This window comes from Anomaloglossus baeobatrachus, chromosome 9 (assembly GCF_048569485.1).
Source record: "Anomaloglossus baeobatrachus isolate aAnoBae1 chromosome 9, aAnoBae1.hap1, whole genome shotgun sequence".
In the NCBI taxonomy this organism is placed as follows: Eukaryota; Metazoa; Chordata; class Amphibia; order Anura; family Aromobatidae; genus Anomaloglossus; species Anomaloglossus baeobatrachus.
This window is the reverse complement of record NC_134361.1, coordinates 99,638,138-99,657,963: the sequence shown is the minus strand read 5'-3', so window position 1 is coordinate 99,657,963 and position 19,826 is coordinate 99,638,138.

Below are 19,826 nucleotides of genomic sequence, written 5' to 3'. Positions count from 1 at the left end.
GGAACCAAACCCTTGTAGTGACAGTTAAGGCCCATTTACACACAACGATATCGCTAACGAGATATCGTTGGGGTCACGGTGTTGGTGACGCACATCCGGCCTCATAAGCGATTTCGTTGTCTGTGACACCTTTTTGCGATCAGTAACGATTGCAAAAAGGTGTCAAATCGTTCGTCGTGTACACGTCGTTCATTTTTAAAAAATCGTTCCTCATTTGGAACGCAGATTGTTTGTCGTTCCTGCGGCAGCACACATCGCTATGTGTGACACCCCGGAAACGAGGAACAACATCGTACCTGCGGCCTCCGGCAATGGGAAAGTAAGGAGGTGGGCGGGATGTTCCGGCCGCTAATCTCCGCCCCTCCGCTTCTATTGGGCAGCCGCTTAGTGACGCCGCAGTGACGCCGAACGAACCTCCTCCTTAAAGGAGAGATTCTTCAGCGGCCACAGCCACGTCGGTGAACAGGTAATTGCGTGTGACGCTGCCGTAGCGATATTGTTCGCTACGGCAGCGATCATCCCGTGACGCGCCACTGACATGGGCGGGTGCTATCGCTAATGACATCGCTAGTGATGTCGCAGCGCGTAAAGCCCGCTTTAGTTAGTTGCTTGTGGTTGTAATCATGGATTGCTAAGCTGCAATGCCCTGCACATGAGGAAAGAGACATGGCTTTATCAGGTGAACTATACTACAGTTCTAATTGAAGGTATTTGCTGATATTATTATTATTACATCAACTACATATTGGGATAGGATTTTGGAGATAGGAATACCCCTTTAACACTATTTGCATGCTTATATTTCCAGAGACATTGTATGGCCTTGAAGTCTTTCTATGTTAACATGGCGTTTTCCGCAAGAAGAAACTTTACCCCTTGGATGCCTAGTCTGAGGCTTCTTTCCCAACCAAACCAGTTCTCCTGCTTTCTCTTAAGTCATGTGCCAAGGCCCTTTAAAGGGTTGATATTGACTTTTAGGATTGCTGGTTTGCTATTTGCACAGCTTCTTATGAAAATGATGTTCATTATCACTTGTATGGGATAAATGGTTACCTGTACATCTGATTATAATTCTAGAAAATTCCTGATTTTGTGCAAGTGTATCTAGAAGAATTGGGATTGATGCTGTCCTGAAGGCAAAGGGTGGTCACACCAAATAAGTTCATTTACATTTCTCTTTTGCTTATTCACTCTGTATTTTGTTGATAAAAATAAACTTAACACTTTTTAAAGCATTTGTACTGTACTTTTGCTTTCCTTATTTTCCTAAAACCTTTGCATACTACTGTATATTCTAGGAGGTTTTTTTTTTTTAAATTTTCGAAAACAAAAAAATCCAGTTCTCTTCATTTTTATGTGTAACAATATTTAACCCCATAGTACAAAGTGACGTACATCTAGGTCAGTACTGGTGTTACCTTATGTGGAGGGGCTTACAAGCTGAGCTCTTTCCACAAGATACCATTGTTACATAGCTGTCTTCTGTTTCTAAAGCCCCCGTCACATTTAACGACTTTCCAGCGATCCCGACCACGATACGACCTGATAAGGATCGCTGGTAAGTCGCTACGTGGTCGCTGGTGAGATGTCAAACAGCCTGATCTTCCCAACGACGCAGCAACCGTAGCGACCTGTATAACGATCTCGGTGGTCGTTGCATGCCTACGTGGCTGTATGTTTCTGAGCTTTGAGTCGTCAACGAGGTCGTTGTTAAGGCGTCAAACACACTGATGCATCCTGCTCAGCAGGACCTCGATGATCAAAAAAATGGTCCAGGCCATTCCAACGCGACCCGCGATCTCACAGCAGGGGACTGGTCGCTGCTATGTGTCAAACGTAGCGAGATCACTGGCAAGGTCGTTGTTGCGTCACAGAATCTGTGACTCAGCAGCAATCTCGCTAGCGATCTCGCTATGTGTGAAGGTACCTTAATATCAGCAGTCAAAGATGAGCACTGATTGAGCTCTTAACATATTTCATATCACTATGTTCGTAAAGTCTGGTCTACCAAAATGTGGTCTCCTGGTCGTCCTATGGCACCAGACAAGGGGTTATAATACCTTATCCCTAGATGGAACAGAAGATAGCTTAATTAGCAATAAAACATGATCATTAATTAAGCAGACACTCCCTCATCCTCTACAGTAAAAGGAGTAGCAGACCCCACACCATGTATTTTTCCTCCTTCTTGCAGATTAGAGGTTTATCTGAATTTGTGCAGGTCCTGTATATGTGGCACCCCAGTGGTCATGGGAGCCACAATAGCATTGTTCTCTCCACCTGGGGGACAGTGCTATGCCTGGAGGCAGTGGGGAAGATCTCAATGTCAGGCACCATTGCACACAGCACTTCTTAACTCAGACCAGAAGGGGGAGCTCAAGTCCTGGTTGCGACGAGCCTCCCCTGTGCATTCTGGGATGGGAAGGGTTTAGACCTCTTTCACACATCCGGTTTTCGCCGTCAGGCACAATCCGGCGAATTGCGGACAAAAGTGACAAAACTGATCTGGCTTCTGTTTTCGCCGATCAGTTTTTTTCCACATAGACTTGTATGGCGTCACGTTTCAACCGGCATGTGCCGGATCCGGCAAAATTTGCTGGTCCGGCTGCCAGAAAGGACACACACTGGGACATTTTTTTGTCTCCGGCGCAGTGTGACATGTTGAATAATAAAGCCTATGGGCGCTGGATCCATCAAAATGCGGCAAAAAACGCATTCCAGTGATGGATCCGGTTTTTTAATCTCAGCATGCTCAGATGACATGTAAATTAATTTCTGGCCTCTCTCTCTCTCTGTCGGTTGGTCGATCTCTCTCACCCCCTCTCTCATACTCACCGATCACTGGCGTGGCGCTGCACGGCTGTCACACTGCTCCAGCGGCTTCTCCTGATTTGAAAATGCCAGCCACTCATTATTCCATCTCATATTCACTGCTTCCCCCGCCCACGGATGCCTATGATTGGTTGCATTCAGATGAGCCCCCACACTGAGTGACAGCTGTATCACTGCAACCAATCACAGCTGCCAGTGGGCGGGTCTATATCTTGCAGTGAAATAAATAACTTTTAAAAAATGGCGTACGGTCCTCCCCAATTTTGATACCAGCAAAAGTAAAGTCACACAGCTAAAGGCTGGTATTCTCAGGATGGGGAGACCCATGTTATGGGGAGCCCCCCAGCCTAAAAATATCAGCCAGAAGCCTCCCGGAATTGTCACATCCATTAGATGCGACAGTCCCGGGACTCTACCCGGCTCATCCCGAATTGCCCTGGTGCAGTGGCAACCGGGGTAATAAGGAGAAGGAGTTAATTGTAGCCATTGCTGCCACTAGGTCCTAGGTTAATTTTGGCAGGCGTCTATGAGACAAACCATGATTAATCTGTAGTGAACGTAAATAAACACAAACACCAAAAAATCCTTTATTTGAAATAAAAGACAAAAAAACACCCTCTTTCACCACTTTATTAAAATTCCCAAATACCCCTCCAGGTCCGACGTAATCCACACGAGGTCCCACGATGCTTTCAGCTCTGCTACATCGGAAGCTGACAGCGAACAGCCACAGACCGTGACCGCTCTTTGTGAGCTCCATGCAGCAACTGAAGTGAGTCACACTCTCAGCGGTGACGTCACTCAGGTAGTGCCTGTGTGTGTGCGGTGATGATGGGGGCGGTAGTGCCTGCGTGTGTGCGGTGATGATGGGGGCGGTAGTGCCTGCGTGTGTGCGGTGATGATGGGGGCGGTAGAGCCTGCGTGTGTGAGGTGATGATGGGGGCGGTAGTACCTGCGTTTGTGTGGTGAAGATCGGGGCAGTAGTGCTGGTGCATGCGGTGATGATGGGGGCGGTAATGCCTGCGTGTGTGCGGTGAAGATGGGGGCGGTAGTGCCTGTGTGTGTGCGGTGATGATGGGGACGGTAGTGCCTGCGTGTCTGCAGTAATTATGGGGGCGGTAGTGCCTGCGTGTGTGCAGTAATTCTGGGGGCGGTAGTGCCTGCGTGTGTGCAATGATGATGGGGGCGGTAGTGCTGGTGTGTGTGTGCGGTGATGATAGGGGCAGTAGTGCTGGTGTGTGTGGTGATGATGGGGGCGGTAGTGCTGGTGTATGCAGTGATGATGGGGTCTCACTCTCTCTCTCTCCCATTGGCATGAAAAAAAAAAAACTAATCCGTTTTTTGCTGGTTCCGTCGCATCAGTTTTTACACAATCTGCGATGGATCCGTTGCATCAGGCACAAACCGGATTCCAGGACCGAGCGCATTGCACAGGACATGGAGTCCTAGAATACTGAGTACTAAAGGGGCTCAGTAGTAAAACCCGGAGATTCCATGTTTCCTGCCCCACCAACAAAGCCCTAAGGCGAAGTAGCAAAATAGAGTCTGGGGCCGTGGAACATGCGGGCCCCATACCCAGCTTGCGCTGGCTATCAGAGAGGGACATTGCACTAAGCAACCAAGAACCGGGGTCCCCAAGTAGCTTCAAGCCACGGGGATCCAAAATCCAAAGCACATAAAGGAAGGCATCCAATGTACCTGGAAAAGAGACATTCCTCCCTGCTACCAGGCTGACCTAACCAGAGTAACCTCGGGACTACAACCTGTTGCCAGTAAAGGTAAAAGGAAACTACCAATCTGTGTCGTCTGGTTACTGTTGGTGCCCTCAGTCCTGCACCCCAACGCACCGCTACTACCTCCATCATCTCCCTGGGGCCCGCTCCACCTGTGGGGAGCTAAACTATCTCTGCTGCTACCACCATCCGCCCCGGAGGACAGCGACAGCAGTGGCGACTACTCCCTGGCCGCGTACCGCAGGTGGCATCACGACAATCATTCCCAACCTCCACCTCCTATTGGTGTACACCTCGGGGCACGAAACCGGACAGGCCACCACAACATCCTAGACCTCCGCACCGGCACGGTGACGAGTAAACAGGTACGAGACCAGACCTGGACCCCTGCCCCCTGGGTGTTACACACTTCAGTGTCCTGCGGTGCTTTCTGCGCATTCCTCTCTGTATACATGAGGAGTTCTCTTGTCCCTCGGGGTAGAAGTCCTGGGCGACTGTAAACAAAGTATATTTGTCCCTCAAACATGACATGTGCCCAGTGAACCGATGCCACTCTCAATGTAAGCCTGTTTTGCCTGCTGCCCAGCGACCTATAAGCCCCGTGGAGGACTTTAAATTGCTTTCTTTTTTAACTTTTCCTGTTCAGTTACAGTCTCCATGTGCGCAATTACTGAAGGGGGATGGTGGCGTGCCTGGCATTGTGGAAGACTTGCGTCACTTGATGGAGGCAGACACTGTGTGCTCACATCTCATTGACCACGCGCATGTGCACTGCAGCTGGGGCACCAGGAAGGGATTACCCAGTGGGTGATGTCATGCTAGCATCCTATTTAAAGTGGTGCTGCACATGTTTGTCAGCTCTTACGCAGCCGTGCTATCTGTATGCAGAGGTATTTAATGGAGTTAGGGTACCGTTACACTTTAGCGACACTCCAGCGATCCCACCAGCGATCTGACCTGGTCAGGATTGCTGGTGCATCGCTGCATGGCCGCTGGTGAGCTGTCAATCAGGAATATCTCACCAGTGACCAGCCCCTAGCCAGCAGCGACGCGTGGAAGCGATGCTGCGCTTGGTAACTAAGGTAAATATCAGGTAACCAAGCGCTTGGTTACCCGATATTTACCTTGGTTACCGGTTCCAAGCCACACCGCTTAGCACTAGCTCCCTGCACTCCTAGCCAGAGTACACATCGGGTTAATAAGCAAACCGCTTTGCTTATTTACCCGATGTGTACTCCGGCTACGTGTGCAGAGAGCAGGGAGCCGGCACTGACAGCCTGAGAGCAGCGGACGCTAGTAACCAAAGTAAATATCGGGTAACCAAGCAAAGGGCTTCGCTTGGTTACCCGATATTTACCTTGGTTACAGCTTACCGCAGGCTGCCAGATGCCAGCTCCATGCTCCCTGCACATTCAGATCGTTGCTCTTTCGCTGTCACACACAGCGATGTGTGCTTCACAACGGGAAAGCAACATCCAAAAAATGAACCAGCACTATGTGTAACGAGCAGCGATCTCACAGCAGGGGCCAGATCGCTGCTCAGTGTCACACACAGCAAGATCGCTAATGAGGTCACTTGTACGTCACAAAAACCGTGACTCAGCAGCGATCTCGCTAGTGATCTCGCTATGTGAGAAGTACCCCTTAGTCACAATGGGTCACATAGTGATAATCTACCTTTTCCTTATCGATGACAGTGTTTTAGAAAGGAAAAGGAAATTGAGGCATAGGCTCTACTCTATCTGCAACCAGCCATTACCTGATGACTGCATGGAGGATATATGCTCCTCCTGTGTGATATCTCAGTCGGCTCCTTCTCTTCAATCAGATGCTGCTTTCCTCCTTAGCTGGTTTAAACATCAACTTTCAGACACCTTAAAGGAATTTAAGCTCTCCACAAGGAAAGGATTAAATAAACATCATAGGGAACTCTCTCTCCAGATATTGTTGTCCCCCTTATCTGCACAGCTTGACAGCCGTAGCTCCTCTAACACAGTAGATAACTATCCTATGGATGTGTAGCGCCCCTGAACACCTCAGCGTGCTACAAGGTTCTGCATCCCCACCAGGATGCAGGGCCTACCCCCTTAGGTACCCAGAACCCCAGTGCCGGTAACACCAAAAAGCCAGGTAATCCCAGTTTTCCCCAACAATCCCCCATACAATGGTACTTAGCTAAGGTGGGACCATGGCTGGCTGCCTAGAGGTGGAGCCACTCCGGTCCACTAGTTGACCAGGTGGGAGAGGCACACTGCAGAGAGTAGTCGGGACACAGGAAGACAGTAGTAAGAACAGAGAACTGCGGTGACTGTTGAAAGTGTCAGACAGCAGGAGTGTGAAGGTGGAAGTGAAGCAACACCCTGACTCTGGTTGATGGTGACCTGGTACCCAGGAGAGGTGGTTGCCGGTGGAGTACTCCCAGAACTACGCACTGCCGGGATACAGGACCCTAGGACAGGAAAGAGCTTCAAGACGACCTGTTAACACCTGCACAGCAAAGGGGACCATCAAGGACCTTGCTGACCCTAAAGAATCCGAAGACTCAGTAGCAAAGAAAGAGCTGGGGACAGGACCAGAGACTCCAACCCCACAGGGTTCACGCTACCGTCAGGCGGACAGAAGTGGACAAACCACAGACCGGGGACCCCCAGTGTTCCATACCACAGGGACCCACTTACCAGAGACAGGTGCAGGGGAAGAAGGTACCAGAGAACCAGACTGGCACTGGGACGAAGGGGACCTGGAGGTGAAACCAGCCGGCCTCGAGCAACCAGTTAACACCCGAAAAGTGAGTAAACCAGTTGCACTGAATACCTGTCTGGACTGCTTCTTCCGACGCCCACCGCACCATACACCCTCTGGGGCAATATCCTACTTGCGGAAGGACTACCATACTAGCTGCAATACCATCAGGCCCAGTAGAGACACTGCAGTGGCGGCTCCCTACCTATAGCCGCGACAGTGCATGTGGCGTCACGAATAACTTTATTCACAAATCCCCTGTAAATATCCCCATTACAAAAAGGGCCCAGGGCACAGAACCGGGTAACGGCCACCATCGTGACATTCCAAATAGAGACACTGCCCGGAACCAAGTACCCCATATCCCTGGGTGCTACAGATGACTTACATCTGTTTAATAATGAGGCAGTCCCCTTGCTTGTCAAAGCTGTAAAAAGGGCCATGCAAACAGACCTGGTTGCTGACCATAGGTCAAAGAAACAACAACTATTCTATTTTCCTCCTCTGAAAAAAAAGGGCATTTTCAGTACATCCATTATTGAATGAATGCCTCCAGAGTGAAAGGATGAAGCCTCAAAAAAGGCTTAGATCTAGGAACTAGATTTAAAAATGTCTACAAGGTAGACCCATTACAATCCCTGATCTGGGAAAAGCCTCCAAAAATGTATCTTGTGGTAGCCAGACTAGCAAAGAGGTCTGTCTTTCCAACGGAATAATCCTCTCTTCTTAAAAAGCCCATGGACAGGAAGGTGGACTCTCATCTAAAGAAGAAAGATCCACCAAGATCACCTTGGCCTCGCACTAAAGGGTACTTTACACGCTGCGATATCAGTACCGATATCACTAGCGAGCGTACCCGCCGCCCGTCGGTTGTGCGTCACGGGCAAATCGCTGTCCGTGGTGCAAACATCGCTAACATCCGTCACACTGACTTACCTTCCCTGCGACGTCGCTGTTGCCGGCGAACCGCCTCCTTTATAAGTGGGCAGATCGTGCGGCGTCACAGCGACGTCACACGGCAGCCATCCAATAGCAGAGGAAGGGCGGAGATGAGCGGCTGGAACATGCCGCCCACCTCCTACCTTCCTCATTGCCAGTGGACGGAGGTAAGGAGATGTTCGTCGCTCCTGCGGTGTCACACGTAGCGATGTGTGATGCCGCAGGAACGACGAACAACATCGCTACTGACCAGACAACGATTTTTCATAAATAAACGACCTCTCTCAGACAAACGATTTTTGCCTCTTTTGCGAACGTTTAAGGTCGCTCCAGCCTTTCACACACTGCGATGTCGCTAACGACGCCGGATGTGCGTCACAAACAACGTGACCTCGATGATATATCGTTAGCGATGTCGCAGCGTGTAAATGGCCCTTAAGAATTTAGCTGAGCCATTATCTAACGATGTGGAGCAGGGAGTCTCTCAGGAGGAGATCTTAGATATGTTTTCTCTTCTCAAAACAGCTACAGACTTTCTGTTTCATGGGTCACTTGATAGTTTAAAGTGCACCTCCATCGCCACTGCAAATTTGCCTAGAAGAGGTCTGTGGATCAAACAATGGTTGGGCAATGTTCCATCAAAAATGTATTTCTATAATTTGCCCTTTCAGCCATTATGTTTGTTTGGTTCCTAGTTGGAGGACATATCGAAAGCCCTCAAGGTGTAAAGGCATGCCTTTCCCGCAATGCAGCAAGACTGTGAGATCCTTTCAGCCTCAGAAGAGAAAGTCCCCCAAAGTTCGAAGTAGAATTTTGGAAATAAGACAGCACAGGCCAAAGACAAAGTGGGACTTTACCAAAAAGAAGCCTTTTTTTCGTAAGAAGGCAAACTTGTGATGCCAGTTATTCATCAGGAGTAGGAGGAATATTATCTAATTTCTATCCAGATTCCTCAGATGCCTGGGTCCTGTCAGTGAAAAAAAAGAGGTTATTGTTTAAAGCTAAAAGAATTTACACCCAACCAATTTCTGTTAAATCAAAACAAAAATGCAGTAGTATGCCATCTGGGGCAAGAGTTTCTACGAAAAAGGGCACTAGAAAAAGCTCCACCTAAATAGGAAGGACTGGGCATATGCTCTACAATATTCTCATTTCCCAAGCCAGGGAGAAAGTGGCGTCTGGTGACAGATCTTACCTTCCTGAATGGTTTCCTAGAGAAGAAGAAGTTCAGAATGGAGCCTATCTGATCAGTATTGTCAATTCTTCCGCAGGACAATTTTCCATCAACCATACAGTTGAAACCAGAAGTTTCCATTCACTAGTCTGTCAGGAGGAATGGGCTCAAATTCCTACCAACTAGTGTGAGGACCTTGTGGAAGGAAATCTAAATCATTTGACCCAAGTCATACAGTTTAAGGGCAATGGAACCAAATACTAATGAAATGTATGTAAACTTTTGACTTTCTAGAAAGTAATAAAAATGCCTTAAAACATTCTCTCTCTCATTATTCTGGCATTTGGCAAATATAAATAATTTTGGTTCCTAATTGACCTAAAACGGGAAAGGTTTTCCTGATTTCATGTCAGATAGTGGGAAAAACCTGCAGATGTGTCTTTTTTGATAGTGTATGGAAACTTCTGGCTTCAACTGTGGATCTTCAGGACGTATATATACATATCCCAATTCTTCCAGCACATCAGAAATTTTTTCCCATGGCCGTCCTGTGGGATTCACAAGTATACCAATTTCAGTTTACCTGCCTTCTGTTTGGCATCTCAGTGGCCCCAAGCGTCTTTACCAAAATAACAGTGGTGCTTCCAGCAGCACTCAGACTGCAAGGAATATATGTAGTCCCTTCTCTGGATGACTGGTTACTGAAGGCCAACTCCAAAGTGCAGCTTTTGGAGCATCTGCAGTGCGCTCTGAGTTTACTGGCCTCTCATGGTTTGCTAATCAACCGAATTAAATCACAGCTGGTGCCTTTCAGGAAATTGAAATTCCTCAGGTTTGTCATAGATTCCCACTATTTTTCAATTATGTTATCCAGCGAGAGGATTCAGAAGCTTCAGAACAATGTCTCTCATCTGGTCCACTCTCCCCAAATCACCATCAGAATAGCAATGAAGGTCTTGGGACTGTTGACCTCATCCATAGATGCAGTTCCGTGGGCCAGATATCCTGGATATCCTGGGTTGGTTCAGGGGTTATACTTCACTGCGATCCCTATCGCGGCTTGTCAGAGCTACGAAGAAGGATCTACGCTGTCTCAATCAAAAAAGGTCTCTTCTCCCTTGTCATCCAGCAGTAATTCTCAACTCACGTGCATCAAGCTTGGCTTGGGGTGCCCATGTCAGCAAAAGCTGGGTTCAGAAACCCTAGTCGAGCCAAGGAGGTCACCTATCATCCAACTTCAAGGAGCTGAGAGCAATAAGGCTAGTCCTTCCTCATTTTCAACGCCTTCTATACCAGCAAGTGGTACGGTAGTAGTCCACTCTGACAATCTAGCTTCAGTTTACTACATCAACAAGCAGGGGGGAACCAGAAGTGTCTTGCTGGCAGCAGAATGTCGCCGGATTTTTGTCTGGACAGAGCAGAATCTCCGCAGCATTTCAGCAGTCCAGGTTCCGGGAATCTACAATATCAGAGCTGATTGGTTGAGCCGCAACAAGGTTCTTCCAGGAGAATGGAGTGTCAACAACAAAATATCTTATTAGGTCACAACTAAAATGGGCTTTCCTGATCTGGATGTGATGGCTACGTGTTAGAATATTAAAACTCTACATTTTTGGGGGTTTTTTTCAAAGAAACAATCATCTCTGGGATTTGGATTGTCTGTCTCTCCCCTGGTCAGGCATGCTAGTCTATGTTTTGCATTCTCAATCATTAATCCTAAAAGCATTGAACAAGATCAAGGAAGAGTGAGCAGAAGTAACAATAATCATTCATCATTCCCTTCTGGCCTCGAAGAAATTGGTTCCCTCTTGTGTGGCATCTATCGAAAGGAAAATTGTGGAAGCTTCCACCGGTATCAGATACTCTGGTCCAGGGAAACAACTTTCACCCAGATTCAACCAGGCTGCACCTGACAGCATGGAGATTTCCCAAGAAAATGTAACCACTTATGGTCTTTCACAACAGGTTATAACCACCCTGTCCACAGCTAAAAGGCCAGCAACTCTAAAGGTTTATGTAAGGATATGGAGAATCTACAAGTGCATCTCAATAAATGAGAATATCATCAAAAAGTTAATTTATTTCAGTAATTCAATACAAAAAGGGAAACTCATTTTATATAGCGTCATTACAGAGTGATATATTTCAAGTGTTTATTCTGTTAATGTTGATGATTATGGCTTACAGCCAATAAAAACCTAAAAATCATTATCTCAGAAAATTAGAGTAATTACCACAAAACACCTGCAATGGCTTCCTAAGCATTTAAAATGCTCCTTTAGTCTGGTTCAGTAGGCTACACTATCATGGTAAAGACTGCTGCCTTGACAGATGTCCAGAAGGCAGTCGTTGACACACTCCACGAAAAGGGTAAGCCACAAAAGGTCATTGCTAAAGAAGCTGGCTGTTGACAGAGTGCTGTATCCAAGCATATTAATGGAACTTGAGGGGAAGGAAAAAGTGTGTTAAAAAAAACGGTGCACAAGCAACCGCAATAACCGCAGCCTTGATAGGATTGTTAAGAAAAGGTCATTCAAACATTTCGGGGAGATTCACAAGGAGTGGACTGTTGCTGGAGTCAGTGCTTGAAGAGCCCCCACACACATACGTATCCAGAACATGGGCTACAACTGTCACATCCCTTGTGTCAAGCCACTCATGACCAATAAACAATGCCAGAAGTATCTTACCTGGGCCAAGGAGAAAAAGAACTGGACTGTTGCTCAGTGGTCCAATGTGTTGTTTTCAAATGAAAGTCAATTTTGCATTTAATTTGGAAATCAAGATCCCAAAGTCTGGAGGAAAAGTGGACAGGTAGGGGTATCTGTGGAAGGTGTTGCAACATATGGGTTTTGGCCCACGGTTTGTAAAGTGGGTGCAGCTGTTGTATAATAGACCTACTGCTAAAGTTAGAGTTAATGGTATGACTTCCTCAGTATTTGAGTTGCACCGGGGAACGAGGCAGGGCTACCCACTATCACCGCTCCTATTCGCTATTGCAATAGAGCCTCTGGCTGCGGCCATTAGGAACTCAAAGGAGATTGATGGATTTAGATATGGAAACTTAGAGGAGAAAATAGCTCTCTATGCCGATGACCTATTACTTTTTCTGGGGGACCCGTCAGCCTCATTGGATTATGCCATGCAGATAATAGAGAAATTCAGAGAAGTTTCTGGACTGACCATAAATTGGTCTAAATCGAGCCTCTTTAAAGTGGATGGGGAAGTAACTTGGACGAATGATGATATTGGGGCTAATAAATTGAATAGCGTCCAACAATAGAGATAGGGCAGCACTCACCAACGTCCAGTAAACAAGACTTTATTTATTCATGGTGCAGTTAAAAAGGCAGGAGCAGAGTTGACAGCAGGGCCCCCTCATGGACGACAGCAGTTTCGCGTGTACTCACGCTTCCTCGGGTCCATCATTTAATAAATTGAATAGTGTTGCCAAATTTAAATATTTAGGTATCCAGATATCTCATATGCCAGTAGAAAAATACATACATGTGAACTTATGGCCGCTTCTAAAAAAAACTGAGAGCTAAAGTGGATGCCTGGAACAAGCTACATTTGTCGATTGCTGGAAGGGTTAATTTATTAAAGATGGTAGTAATGCCTAAGCATCTATACATACTGCTCAATGCCCCTGTTTGTATATCAAAGAAGAGATTTTAAGGGATAAACTCGCTGTTTAGAGACCTGGTGTGGGGTAAAAAGCAGCCCAGGGTGAGATTGGAGACTTTACAGAGGCCGAAGGATGAGGGGGGGTCTGGCAATCCCAAATCCGGAATTGTATTATCTGGCGGTGCAATGTCAACACCTCAGGGGGTGGTCTGATCGGGAGAAAGATGGGGGCATTAAAGAAGTGTTGGAATACATAGTGGGTAGAAGTCCATTGGTAATGGGACTAGAGGATGGTGCGGTGGGGCTCCTGGGTGGAACATCTCCTACAATGGCACTTATAAACAAGACTTGGGATAGGTTGAAAAGGGTGAGAGGGGTGACCCGGTTAATTAAGTTTACCCCTATCTGGGACAACAGTAATCTCCCAGAGATTCCGAAAATGGGGAATATTGAGAACTGGAGACGTAAAGGTGTAATATACATGCACCAGATATTGGACGGGGTAATTTTGAAATCGTTCCTACAGTTACAGAGTGAGTTTCAGTTACCGGCGTCTGGCTGGCTCCACTACAGTCAATTGAAACATGCGATTGCAGCCCAAGCGGCTTAAAAAAGTGTGGACATACAGACTGACCTGGTACTGGAGTATGTGTGTAAGGGGGGAGGAAGCACTAAAGGGATCATTTCTGACATGTATAAAGATATACTACATACCTTTCTTTTGGATTACCCACTTAAAACTAAATCTAAATGGGAGGAGGAAGTTGGGTCGATAACGGAAGAGGTGTGGGAGAGTATCCTGGAGTATGTACCTAAACTCTCTATGAGCGAACCGGCCAGGTTATCTCACCTATACGTGATTCACCGGGTATATAGGTGCCCCTTACTGATGGGGTTGAAAAGGAATTCGGAATGTCCAAGGTGTCAGGGATCTGAGGCAGGTATCTTTCACATGATGTGGTCTTGCCCAAGACTGGTTTCCTTTTGGACTATGGTTATCCACAAGATAGAACGAATATATAGGTGTGTCCTTCCCAGGGAACCATTGATATGCCTATTGGGATACGTTGAGGAGCTTGGGGTGGAAAATACTATGAAAATTGCCATTGCCAGGCTGCTGTATGTGGCAAGAAAGCTAATCGCCAGGTACTGGATTAAAAAGGACCCCCCGACCAGGAGGGAATAGATTAAAAAGGTGAAATGTATTATTCAGCTGGAGCAGGGAGGTGTATAAAAGAAGGGTGAATGTCAAAATGTTTGAGAAGCTATGGACTCCCTGGCTGCAATGCGGATAGGACGAGTGATGGACCAGTAAACTGGTATGGGACGGGGATAGCCGCTGGAGACCTCTGATTAGTTTGTTTTGTATTATTTGTATTATTAGTAATTCCTCTTGCACACCAGGGTGAACTGGACTATTGCTATATTACAGTTGGAGGTTACTTTAAGTATGTACTAAATGGGATGTAGTATCGAGGGAGGAGTGCTGCACTTGGGGTGGGGGAGCAAGGGGGTGGGAGGGGGGGTAATCGATATGATAAAATTAATTTGAATACTGATTTGTTATACTGTTGTATGTATTCTGTCTTAATAAAAAAGTATCTGATTTAAAAAAGAAAAGTGGAGAGGGCACAATCCAAGCTGCTTGAGGTCTAGTGTGAAGTTTCCACAATTAATGATGGTCTGGGGAGCCATGTCATCTGCTGGTGTAGGTCCACTGTGTTTTATCAAGACCAAAGTCAGCGCAGCCTTCTACGAGGAAATTTTAGAGCACTTCATGCTTCCCTCTGCCGACAAGATTTTTGGAAATGGAAATCTAATTCTCCAGCAGGACTTGGCACCTGTCCAAACTGACAAAAGTACCAATACCTGGTTTAATAAACACAGTATCACTGTGCTTGATTGGCCAGCAAACTCGCCTGACCTAAACCCCATAGAGAATCTATGGGGTATTGTCAAGAGTAGCGATGGACGGGGCGTGGCCTGGACATGGAGCCGACAGGAAGCACACTGTAAGAGCTCCTCACCAACGGCTGTAAACACCACCATCCACCAGCGATTAAAGAAGCTTACCGGAGCCAAATGAGAGGGAAAGTGGGTCTCAGGTCGCAGACACCTGCCAGAGGGACTTCCAGCCGCGGGGGGCAAGGTATCGTGCCATTCCTGACCGAGTCCCAGCGTCCTCCCAGGCCTGTAATGGCGACCGGGACACGTGCTGCTGCGACCCGGCTGACACAGCCTGAGCGCTCTCCTGCTTCCCCCGCCCGCTCTGCACAACAGCCGGGTGGAAAGTTACTGACTGACCCGGCACCGCAGACCTCTGGAGGGATGACTCCTGGGAGAGACACCGGAGACCGGCCTGTGGTGGATGATGGGGGAGGGGTGAGCAGTGGGAATATGGCTGCAGGGCGCACTTCTCCCTCTGGGTCCTCACAGGGCAGGGGATCTTCTGCCTCCCTCCCTGACTGCTCCAGCACACCAAGCACCCCGCGGTCATTCCCTGCCCCACAACACTCACATACCCCAGCAGCTGGCTCAGGAGAGGCCATTGAGCAGAGCTTGCTCGCCCTCCCCTGCCGTGGAAGGGAGAATACAGCTACTCCCCTGCAACATTATGGGGATGAACAAGGCTCAGAAATGTCATCTCTAAGAGACCAAATCAATGCTATGCCAACCAAAATGGATATGGAGGGATACATTGCCCGCCTGGAGGCTGTTTGTAAAACAGAAATTCGCTCCTTGAAGGAGGATATGTCATCACTGACTAATTCAGTGCGGGCCCTTGAATCGTCCACCCAGGATTTATACTCTCAGCAAAGTTCACAACAGCAGCTTATAGATCAGCAGGCTCAACAGATCCACCTCTTGTTTGACATGATGGAAGATGCTGAAAACCGCAACAGACGAAATAATATACGAATTTGTGGTTTACCAGAGTCAGTCGGGCCTCAGGATCTGATCTCTACACTGCAGAGGATGTTTAACTCCTTGTTGGAACGTCCCCTTGAAACACGCATTGAAATGGACAGAGCACACCGGGCACTGGGGCCCAGAAACCCGGATCCAGAGAGGCCAAGGGACATTATTTGCAGGGTACACTTCTTCCAGATCAAGGAGCATATTATGAGAAAAGCAAGAGATAAAGGTACCCTTGATTTTAAAGGAACTCCCATCCAACTTCTAGCGGATCTTTCCCGATCCACACTTGCAAAAAGAAGAGCCCTGAGACCCCTGCTGGAGGTTGTCTGCAACAACAATATTGCTTATTCCTGGGGCTATCCTTTTCAACTACAAGTCAGGAAGGGTCCCAATCTGATCATCTTGAGATCTCCAGCTGACCTGCCAGATTTTCTGTCGGCTCTGGATCTCCCTTGGATAAAGTTACTGGACTGGCCATATACTACACCTCCACCCCAGAGAGTGGCCCGTCGTGGCAGTTCCTTCCCCTTTGATCAACACCGTACTCAGCGACAAAGACCTCAGAAGTCGCCGAGAACCTCATCGACGGAGACTTGAACTCTTGGGACTTCTGGGTGATAAGTGTTGTTCGAGAGAGGAGTTAGGGTTATCATGGCCTACTCTGATACCTAACCAATATTGCCCAATATCTGCCCCCCCCCCCTTTTTTTTTTTTCTCTCTCCCCCTCCCCCTCCTTTTTCCTCTCCCCCTTCCCCCCCCCTGGGCATCACCAATTCTAATAATGTTGGGATTCTCTGTCCCCCCTCTCGGCATGCTCTAATGCTGGGTTGGGGTACTTGAACCCCCCTGGGTATATATACCTCTCCTAAAAATCTCACGGGATGTGAGTTAGGGTACCTTCACACTTAGCGATGCAGCAGCGATCCGACCAGCGATCTGACCTGGTCAGGATCGCTGCTGCATCGCTACATGGTCGCTGGTGAGCTGTCAAACAGGCAGATCTCACCAGCGACCAGTGAACAGCCCCCAGCCAGCAGCGACGTGCAAGCAACGCTGCGCTTGCACGGAGCCGCCGTCTGGAAGCTGCGGAGACTGGTAACTAAGGTAAACATCGGGTATGGTTACCCGATGTTTACATTAGTTACCAGCGCACACCGCTTAGCTGTGTGTGCAGGGAGCAGGGAGCCGCGCACACTGAGCGCTGGCTCCTTGCTCTCCTAGCTACAGTACACATCGGGTTAATTAACCCGATGTGTAATGCAGCTACATGTGCAGAGAGCAGGGAGCCGCGCACACTGCTTAGAGCTGGCTCCTTGCTCTCCTAGCTGCTCTACACATCGGGTTAATTAACCCGATGTGTACAGCAGCTACATGTGCAGAGAGCCGGAGCCGGCAGCACAGGCAGCGTGAGAGCTGCAGAGGCTGGTAACTAAGGTAAATATCGGGTAACCACCTTGGTTACCCGATGTTTATCTTGGTTACAAGCTTACCTCAGCTGTCAGACACCGGCTCCTGCTCCCTGCTCGCTTCATTTGTCGCTCTCTCGCTGTCACACACAGCGATCTGTGTGTCACAGTGGGAGAGCGCCTTTGAAGAAAACGAACCAGGGCTGTGTGTAACGAGCAGCGATCTCGCAGCAGGGGCCAGATCGCTGCTCATTGTCACACACAGCGAGATCGCTAATGAGGTCACTGCTGCGTTACAAAAAGCGTGACTCAGCAGCGATCTCGGCAGTGAGCTCGCTGTGTGTGAAGCACCCCTTAGGGTACCTTCACACTTAGCGATGCAGCAGCGATCCGACCAGCGATCTGACCTGGTCAGGATCGCTGCTGCATCGCTACATGGTCGCTGGTGAGCTGTCAAACAGGCAGATCTCACCAGCGACCAGTGAACAGCCCCCAGCCAGCAGCGACGTGCAAGCGACGCTGCGCTTGCACGGAGCTGCCGTCTGGAAGCTGCGGAGACTGGTAACTAAGGTAAACATCGGGTATGGTTACCCGATGTTTACATTAGTTACCAGCGCACAGCTGTGTGTGCAGGGAGCAGGGAGCCGCGCACACTGAGCGCTGGCTCCTTGCTCTCCTACCATAGCTACAGTACACATCGGGTTAATTAACCCGATGTGTAATGCAGCTACATGTTCAGAGAGCAGGGAGCCGCGCACACTGCTTAGCGCTGGCTCCTTGCTCTCCTAGCTGCTGTACACATCGGGTTAATTAACCCGATGTGTACAGCAGCTACATGTGCAGAGAGCCGGAGCCGGCAGCACAGGCAGCGTGAGAGCTGCAGAGGCTCGTAACTAAGGTAAATATCGGGTAACCACCTTGGTTACCCGATGTTTATCTTGGATACAGCTTACCTCAGCTGTCAGATGCCGGCTCCTGCTCGCTTCATTTGTCGCTCTCTCGCTGTCACACACAGCGATCTGTGTGTCACAGCGGGAGATCGGCTTTGAAGAAAACGAACCAGGGCTGTGTGTAACGAGCAGCGATCTCGCAGCAGGGGCCAGATCGCTGCTCATTGTCACACACAGCGAGATCGCTAATGAGGTCACTGCTGCGTCACAAAAAGCGTGACTCAGCAGCGATCTCGGCAGCGAGCTCGCTGTGTGTGAAGCACCCCTTAGAGGCGGGAGTTTATCTTTATCTCTCTTGCCACATTCTTTACTTTGTTGATGTGATTAATTTACTGAGCCTGGGTTGTTAGCTGTTATATATGCTACTTCTATTTTGGTCGGGTGAATGACCATATGTGATTTTTTTTTTTTTTTTTTCTGCCCTTTTTCGGTATTAACTAGTTAGGTGGTGTAGCAGCCGTTTCTCAGGCGACATACTTTTCAGTCACCTCCCACATTAGGGTGTGTTCCTAGAACACTGGTTACGAGTATTTTCTCAGTTTTGATTGCCTTTTGAGCTAGGACTCAAGAGGCTAAGTAAAGACAAGTTTTGATATTAGTCTTTATTATTCTGATCTCTTTTTCCGGTATACTACTTTCTCTGCTTTCTTTTCTTTAATCTTAGTTTCTTTCTTCTCCCTCCCCATCTTCTCACTTTTCCCTTGGGTGCCCAGAGGATAGTGCTTCTACGATGGCGAACCTCAACTTATGCTCTCTAAATGTTAGAGGATTTAATGTACCAGAGAAGAGATCCAAGATCCTCTATAACATGCATAAAAAAAGAATCCATATTCTACTGCTTCAGGAGACCCATTTTAAAACAGACCACATCCCCGCATTTAAGCATAGATATTATACTTCCTGGTTTCATAGTACCAATTCAATCGCAAAATCCAAGGGAGTTAGCATCGCTCTACATAAATCTTTCCCAGCTCAGGTTTTATCAGTTAATTCCGACCCAGAGGGGCGATTCATTTTTATCAAACTTAAGATCTGTACCAAGTTATTTACTAGTGATGAGCGAGCATGCTTGTAACTACTCGGTACTCGCACGAGTATCGCTGTACTCGGGCTGCTCGGCGGGGACCGAGTAATCTCGCGATACTCGTGCTGTACTCGTGGTCTTCATCCCTGCATGTTGGCGCTCTTTTGAGAGCCAGCCCTCATGCAGGGATTGGCTGGCAGACCACTGCAATGCCACAGCCCTGTTAGTTGTGGAATTGCAGTGATTGGCCGGCCTGCACAGCGTGACCGAGCCTTTATACCGGCCGGCGCGCTGTGCTCTGCTCACAGCTATCCAGACAGTGAGTGCAGGGAGAGTGTCGCTGATTCAGGGAAAGCTTTGCGGCCCTTTATAGCTTTTTCAGTTGCAGGGCTGCAAACAGTGTGACCAAAAGTCCTTCTCAGGACTATTCTAGTTGTATACAGGCAGGCAGGGTATAGCCAGGTCGGAGTACAGTAGCA